This window comes from Phyllobates terribilis, unplaced genomic scaffold, assembly GCF_046119375.1.
Source record: "Phyllobates terribilis strain yellow unplaced genomic scaffold, ASM4611937v1 Scaffold_1__5_contigs__length_1240528914, whole genome shotgun sequence".
NCBI classification, from domain to species: domain Eukaryota; kingdom Metazoa; phylum Chordata; class Amphibia; order Anura; family Dendrobatidae; genus Phyllobates; species Phyllobates terribilis.
Window position 1 is genome coordinate 764,467,442 of NW_027362761.1, and position 9,111 is coordinate 764,476,552.

General features: G+C 40.0%; 1 pseudogene; it reads right to left on the reverse strand.

The window, feature by feature from the left end:
- Positions 1-661: 661 nt before the first annotated feature.
- LOC141156808 (uncharacterized) lies at positions 662-6,112 on the reverse strand (annotated as a pseudogene).
- Positions 6,113-9,111: the final 2,999 nt, after the last annotated feature.

Sequence of the window (9,111 nt, forward strand, 5' to 3'; positions counted from 1 at the left end):
TACCTGAGGTACTGCACTGTAATTACTGTTTTAACCAATGTGCCGCCATATACTGTGCTAACCTATGTTAACGCCACTACTGACAAGCTAGGCCGCATCAACATCGTAAAACCCGCCCACGACGCATCAACGCCGTAAACCCCGCCCATGATGCATCAACGTCGCCTACAGGGACGCGCGGCTTATTAGAGGACGCTACTGCGTGCGCGAAGGAAGCGCCCTGAATTCAGAGTATCTCCCGGTCAGACCGAAGACGCTGCTGAGTTCGAAAAGTGACGCATCATCAATACAGCATCTCCGGTCACACGGGAAGACTGATTTGTTGGTGGTTTTATGTATGGATATATATCTATATTTTTAGATAGGTATGCATACTTGTATGTCTGTGAGTATGTATGTGTATATGTAGGTATATGTGTGTGTATATGTATGTAGATTTGTATTCATCTGAAAATGTATGTGTATATGGATGTATCTGTATACATATGAGTACACGTATGTATATACGGGCCCTTACTACTGAAAGAATGAGAAACAAAGCTTTTGCAAAGTAAAACACACAGTTTATTAGACAAATCAGTACAAAAATGAAAGTAGTGTATAAATGTCAGTAGTAGCCCACTATAAGTTGTGATGCTGCCAAGTAACAGCACCAGGACCGTTAAAATATTGGCAGTAGTTGTCTCGGCAGGTCTTCGCATCGTGGGTGTTTTCTGCCGGATCCCAATGGTTAAAGTCCTGTAATTGCGGGATCGTTTGTGCGCCATTCACCGAGCTGCACTTCCCCATTTGTTAGGCCCACAGAGTCCACGAAGCCAGGCGGACAGTACGCCAATGCATTGCGCCAGCGAAGGAAGTTGTGACGCACGCAACAAGCCAAACAACTGAGTCTATTGATTCAAGCTTCATGTTAATAGGCGTGTGGAAAACTCTGAAGCGATTGGCCATGATACCAAAGGCATTTTCTACAACCCAACGTGCCCTTGACAAGCGGTAATTGAAAATTCTTCTTTCCTCCGTCAGACTTTTTTGGGGGAACGGTTTGATAAGATTGGGATGAAGCGGGAAGGCCTCATCACCGACAAAAACTAAATTAAGGTTGCCTCTAGTCTCAGAGTTGGGAGGCAAGTGAAGGTCACAGTTGTTCAAACGCTCTCCAAAGAGTGTGTGCTGTAAAACACCACCATCGGAAACCCTTCCGTTCATGCCAAAATCTACATTTATAAATTCGTAATTGGCGTTAACAAGGGCCATCAGGATGATGCTGAAATAGCCCTTATAATTAAAGAAATAGGATCCGCTGTTTGGTGGTTGAGTGATCCGGACATGTTTCCCGTCCAAAGCCCCACCACAGTTAGGGAACTGCCAAAGCTACTCAAAGTCAGAGGCAATCTTTTTCCAGTCCTCCTCCATGTTGGGAAACTGCATGTAGCTACGTAGACTGTGGAAAATCGCATTACATGTCTCCGGAATTAGAATGCTGAGCAGGGTCCTTGAAATGACTGCAGAAAAATGCAAGTCTTGCAGTGAGCGTCCGGTGGCCAGGAATCGCAGCGTGACTGCCAATCTTTCATCTGCCGGGATGACAGCACGCATCGCTGTATCCTTCCGTTGAATAAGTGGAGTAATTCCTTCCAGTAAATGTATGAAGGATTCCTCTGACATCCGCAGATAGTTGCGGAAATCATGAGGATTCTTCTCCTGAAGCTCTCTTACAAGTTGCATGTGGGACAAATCGGACCTCTTCTGCAGCCACTCTCTGGTCCACATACGATGTTTTTGTTTGGAACGCCTCTCTAGCATCCGTGCCTCATCTTGACGACGAGCTTCGTCAACCAGCAATGCAGCAAACACAACAGCACACTGCGCATTGTTCATGATGGTGCAAACTGACAAAAAATAAAATGAAAAGATGAGAAAAGTTAAAAAAAAACAATAAAGCAATTATTAAAACTGTACATGCGAAAGGTCATGGAAAACTGCATTCCATTCCGTTAGCGCGCGTGCCAGAAAACGTGCTGTATGGGTGTGTGCACACGAGACCCCCTAAAATGGCTGCCTATGCAAAAGCATATGTACACAGATAAAAGCCAAGCCCTCCCTCCCTCCAGAGCAATGATAGCAGATAATTGGTAGGTGTCCTATAAATCAAGTAAAAATCGAAACGCATTTGAGACCCCAAACGATACCTACCGTGCACAGAGAAAGGTGTCAGAAGAACCGTTGAAGAATAGATAAATCGTGGTGTCGCAGCCCGGAGAACTCTACTACGATCTGCAAACCAGCACGCAGTCATGAACAAAGGACGGAAGCGCTACTATGTTGCCTTCTTTAAGGCAAGGCCAATCAGAATGCAGTAGCGACCACCAATCGGAGCTGAGGGGGCGCGGAAAAGACAACGCAAATGCACGCCTATGTGTCTCAGTTCTGAGTCGCCAACTAGGTCGTTGGTAAGGTGTCAAACGCACCGATGCTTGTTACCCAGCGGGACCTCAACGATCAAAAAAAGGTCCAGGCCATTCCGACACGACTAGAGATATCACAGCAGGGGCCTGGTCGCTGCTACGTGTCACACGTAGCGAGATCGCTAGTGAGGTCGCTGTTGCGTCACAGAACTTGTGACTCAGCAGCGATCTCGCTAGCGATCTCGCTTAGTGTGACGGGGCCTTTAAGGTTAAACCACCCGTAACTTTGTTTAACCAAATTAGCGAGTTAGTATGCGTGAAGGTTTGGTAGACTCAATCCACCATGAAGTTTGTTTATATACAGAACCTTAGAAGCTACTCTAATTTTTTTATGATTCCAAATAAAGTTGTTTAGTAATTTCTGTAGCTTGGAGAGATAGAACATAGGAATGATAATGGGGAGAGTCCTAAAGATATAGAAGATTTTAGGGAGTATATAGGTTTTGACTATCATTACCCTACCTACCCAAGATAATTCGGAGGTGTTAAAAGAGATTAGGTCATTAGAAATAGTTTTAGAAATATTATCCATGTTTGTAGGAATAAGGGATTTCAAATTTTTAGTTATGCAGATTTCGAGATATGATATTTCTTTATTTTCCCAGTTGAAAGAGGATAAATTCCTGATGTCGTCGATGGTAGAGCTTTTTAGTACAAAGTGAAGAATTTGAGATTTGTCAGAATTTCATCAGTTGAGAAGGGAAGATTAAGAGATTCTAGGTCTAATAGATTGATTTTAGGGATATTAATACTGGAGAGAAAGTTGTTAATGGATTCCCCGTTTGGGGGTTTAATGGAAGGGTCAGAATCAAGATTATATAAGTTTGAGTAATATTTGGCGAATGATTCAGCAATATCTTTAAGATGATATTTAATTTCGCCTGATGGAGATAGGATTCTATCAATTCTTTGTTTGATTCTGGAATGTTTAATTCTCTGGGACATGAATTTAGATGGTTTGTTAAGGGAATAATAAGATTTAAATTTAAATGATTTGACGTATGTATCGTATGAGGAAAAGAGTTCTTTTTTGAGTTCTTGTCTGAGTGTAATTATTTCTTGCTGATGGGTGGGCGAGGGGGAGGCTAAGTTAGATTGTGAGGCTATTTTAACATTTAATTGGATTTGTAAATAGGAAATTTTTTCTCTGTATTTCTTCTTGTGAATGGAGGAAAATTTCATTAGGATACCTCTTTATGAGCTTTCCAAATATGGAACGGGGTTACTTCATCGGACGTGTTTTCAATAAATTCTGTTTAATAGATGATTCAATTTCAAATTTATAGGAGGAGAAATGTAGGAGGGAGGAGTTACATCTCCATAATTGTTTGCTTAGTAGATTAGGACCAATTTTAATTTTTCCCAAAACTGTGGAGTGATCAGAGATGGATTTTGGTAGGATTGAGACCTGTACAAATTTGGAAATAGAGAAGGTGTCGGTAAGCAGTAAATCAATTCTAGAAGAGGAGTTGTGGACATCGGAGAAATGTGTGTATTCTCTAGAAGATGAGTTGATACATCGAAAGACATCAAAAAACAAATTTCTTGTCAACCAAGAATTTAGACTAGGGGAGGATTGTCTTTTGGAAGAGGAGGAGTCAATAAAGCAATCAGGTGCTATATTTAAGTCACCGAGTAAAATTAGATTTCTTATTAGTTGAATTTTTTTAATAAGTTTATCTAGGAATGTGAAAATTCTTTTGTTAGGAGCGTAGATATTGACAATGGTGCATGGGCAATTATTAAGATAACAAACTAATATGTGGAATCTACCCAAGTCATCCCCTAGTTCCTCTATCAATTTGAAAGGGATAGTGTTCTTTATAATTGTAATAACTCCTGCTTTTTTATTATCATTGAGAGCTTTAAAAATATGGGGAAAGTCTCTTTGATGGAAAGATGGGTGGTTAGATTTACTAAATTTGGTCTCTTGAAGGCAAATTATGTCGGCACGGCTATTTTTGATATCCAAATTGTGAACCTTTTCATGGGACTGTTTAGGCCTCTGACCTTGTATGAGAGAAAATTGGTACTCATGACAGAGTGTAATGTATTTGTTGGTAAGAGGATATTAATTAAATAATGATGGAACCAAGCAAAATTAAGCCAAACTAAGAGATGGAATATAGGCAGTAAGTGCTGTGAAGAACGGCGAAAGTCTCAGACTGCAGAACAAACAGGTTCTGAATTGCAGAGTGAGACCGCAGTAAGTCACAGCAGTCACGGTGTACAATATAAATTTATTTAAATATGAACTATAAAATCTTACTTGAGATATTTAAAAGGGAACAAACATAGAAGAAAAAGTTCTCCTGAAGGAGCACCGCCAAACACAGGGATCTCTCCTCTTGGTGGGGGAAAGTTCAGTGAAGAGGTCCGCGAGGGACATCCCGATAACTTTTCGGAAGCCTTGTAATGTAATTTGAAATAGAGAAAAATACAAACAACATATAGCTAAAATTACATTAAAGACCTGCGTAACAAAAAATATCTAACTACGCAATATTTCAAGTCAAAGAGACTAGGTCTGAAATGCAGAGTTCTACAAGTGAGGAAACATAGTAGATTGTCAAAGGTTAGCAATGACATGAAGGGTGTTATCAATACCAAAAATGTTTATAAGTGGTGGTGAGGAAGTCCCAAAAAAAAACAAAGTCTCACTCAGCGATTCACTCTGGTTAGAGAGACAGATTTTGATGAAGAAATAAATTTGATGCCTTCTTCTGGAGTGAATAGAGGTTTAGTCTTTCCTTTGAAAAAAACAAGGAGCTTAGTAGGAAAGCCCCACCTGTAGGGAACCTCCAAAGACCTCAACGAAGAGGTGACTTCACCGAAGGATTTCCGAGCATTTATAGTGTCTTTAGATATATCCGCAAACAATTTAATATGGGAGAGTGGATCTGGGAAAGATTTATTCTGTTTGATGAAATTTTGGATCTTCTCTTTGGTGGCAAAAAGTGGATTCGTAAAATGGTATCTCTTGGGGAATCTGGATGAAGACCCGGGGGACGAGGTAGGCGATGGATTCTGTCGATAGACATGTCTAGGTCAGAAAAGCTCGGAATAGTTTTATGAAATAGGTCTTTGACATAGTTTGTTAAATTATTTTGCGAGATGTTTTCAGAAATCCCTCTGAGTTTGATGTTATTTCTCTGGTTACGATCCTCTAGATCTGACAGCTTAGATTTTGATTCTGACTTTGAGTGGGAGAGGTGACGCCATCTTCAATCCCAGAAAACCCCTGACAGGTAGTCTTTGACTTCTCTGTCATCAGGTTCCTTCCTCTTTGACAATACAGAAAAATCCATTTCATCGACAGGAGGGTCTTCAGTAGCAGAAAGATGGTGTTTGTTTATACCAGATTTAATAGAATTATTAAGATGTGTGTTGGATTTTGGTGGTCCACCATAAGAGGAGTATTGTTTTTGTCTGGAAGACTCCAGGTTGTTATCTAGTCTCTTTAAGGGACACCTGGATTTCAAAGGGCTAATCGAGTTAGGGGATTCTTCTGAAGTAGATGAGAGAGAAGTGTGTCTAGTGTTTTGAAGAAGGCTCTGATTTTCTTTCTGAGAGCCCATTTTTATGTTGTGTGCAGATTTAATGTTTTTGGAGCTTGTGGATTTAGATTTGGGACCACTTTTGTCCATTTTGGAGGATGGAAAAGGAAGTTGGAAAAGTATAATAAGATAATTGATGATGAGATCCTGAATAGGGAGGATAAAGCTTAGGTTAGGATTAGGGCTGTATATGATGAGGGGTAACCCCGGATCAGAGACTCTACCAGAAGAGACAAAGTTGTTGCTTACTCCTATAATGGATTCAGATGAGATTTATTATGGATTAGTAGGTGAATTCAGTGGCGAACGTAATAGGTTCACAGAGTAGAGTAAGTCACTTGTATAATTCAATGATGATAGATATTGACCAAAGGAACTATAGTGGATAGGTTTATTATTGACTGTTAGAACCTAATGCAGAGCGTATGGCACGGAAATTGAGGGGTTTTAATTAATTTACTAAGTCTGATTCAGACAGAGCTTCTACATCTGGTAGATATTGAGTGGATGAAAGCAGAGGTATTATCTATGGTTTTTGTAGTTCATACACACCTAGGATATTAACCACTGCTTATGAGGGAGCAAGAGGAAAATGATTGCTATGAATTAATAAACTGCGGAGGGATTTCTTATGAGGTGCTGCGGTTAAACTGTCATTTTTTAGATCGCAATATTTAGATCTTGCCAAAATCTTACAATGTTTTTTAAGGGTTCATCTCTGTAATAAAAGAAAGAGGAGGGTGATCTGATACTTTAGATTAAATCCCTGGTGTCTGTATGGGTCTTGAGTCTTCACTTGTAGCTTATAGCTTATACTCTTATAGCTTATACACTTATAGCTCCTCAGCGAGCATGACAGAGCTGGATGGAGACCACAGGCATGCGCAATGATCCGCAGAAGGGACTTTCCAGGATCGTCGCGGCAGATGCGCTCTATGGAAGGGATATTGCTCCGGTGTACCACTTAAAGGGGAGGTAGGAGCGGGCTGGGGATGGTCCCCCCGATTGTTAGAGGTGGAAGAGACGAATTTTCGGCGTGACCATCGCCAGATGGCCACGCAAATAGACGAGAACAGGGGACTATTTTGGGCGCAAGGATTTGTACTGCGGCTCTTCTTTCCAGACCGCAACGTGCGTACCCGTTTGTTAAGAGCAGTAACCACTCGGATGTGCCGGCGTATAGGGAGGTGAGGATGATTTAATAAGGACCAATTGAGGTCCAGAGGCAGTTTATATAAATAAAATAAGTGACTTGATGGCCACACTGGCAGCTGAAAACGGGGCACTATTTTTTATGGCACAGGGGTCGGTACTGCGGCTCCACTCACTTGCCTGTCATGTCTGTACCCGCCGAGTTTCAAAGTCAATATCTCGACTGTGCCAGGGTGTAAAAAGACATGGGTGGTCCTAAAATGATCCAGAGACAAATCTGTATCTTCTCCAAAAGGTTTCAGACGAGACCAGCTTCTTTTAGTAGAGATATCAGTCGCTTTATAGGGTGTCCTCACAGAGCTTGGAAATCATGCGTCTTACATGACAGGACTTCAGGCCACGCCCCTTACAATTTAATTCTAGGATTGAAATTTTAAAAAAGATTATATCAAAACATTGGAGTATTTTTTACGGGACAATGTAATAAGTGAAAAATTGCCAGAAATCCTAAATTTGTTTTTTTGGAAGCCCCATGATATTGGTAATTTAATTGCACCACTTGTGAAAAATCTCAGAGATAATGTTTCTGCTCTTAATAATTGTAGTAGTAATGTTTTTTTCTCGTGTAGAAAATGTAAAATACGTCAAATATTGAAAGGTCAAAATGTCATTAGGAAATTTAATTATAGTGAAGGGAATACAGTGATTAAAATAACTGACATGCCAATCTAAAGGAGTAATTATTGGATTAAGGGCGCATAAATAAATTGTATGTGGGACGTACTAAACATTATCTGCATAAACTTGATGTGATGGAGAAAATTGGAACGTGTATTGGTCATTTCCCAATTTCCCAAGGGGTTTGTACACCTCAAGTTGCCAACTGCTTACTCATGAGGGACTTCTTTTAAATTGAGGGACCAGAGACTGCGTACACTATCCATGACGAAGGAGAGCGTAGCTCTCAAAAATGCATTGGATTATGAAACATACGCTGACCTTGCAGCATACCGAAGATTTTTGTGATGTCACAACTGGTTACTCGCAGCTCCATTTTCGAATATGGTAGACTGTGTGGGTAGTTGCCACCAGCTGAGATGCTTTCCACAAAATATCATTCAGTTTAGAGAAACTTGTTGAGCTACATACAGATACCATATAAGCATATTATATGCTGAACATTGGAACATATCAACCTATTGGGACCCTGTAATCTAGTTTGTGGATCCTTTAGACTTTATTTATTTTTTTTTTACTATATTATTGATACTATATTATTGATACTCAAGATGTTTATATGGTCACTATGTGCAAATCAATTTTAATTATTTTCTTTTTATACACAGCTCCGGTGGGTTGAGTACTGATATTTGCAGCAGGTTGACTATAGTATAATGAGTAGCTCCAGTGTAGATTTCTTTAATTATTTTTATTATACTACTGGTGAAAAAAAAGGTGAAAAAAATGTGTGTGTCATCATTTTTTGAGACTTGTAACATTTTTGTAAATTTTATTTTTACATTCACGGATCTGGTCAAGGGCTTAGTTTTTATGGGAGAAAAAGGGGTTTTCCACTTTTTTCAACAAACTTTTTTCCAGTTTTACTTTACTTTTTAGTCCCCATTGGGGACTTGAACCTGTAGTAATTAGATCGCTTATACTATATTTTATAAAATACCAGTGATTGTCTGTCCACTGTCTCTAAACATCATGTCCTCCATCTAAATCTGAATCTGTCAAAAACTGAACTCCTTTTGTTTTTCTCGTCTACCGACCTACCTAAACCTGAAATTGCCATCTGTCTGTGGTGCTACCATAACTTCGAAGCAGACTGCACTCTATCTTGCGATTATATTTGACTCAGATCTTTCCTTCACTCTCTGTATCCGAACACTGACTCGCTCATGTCACCTGCACTGGTTGTCCATCCGCTACAG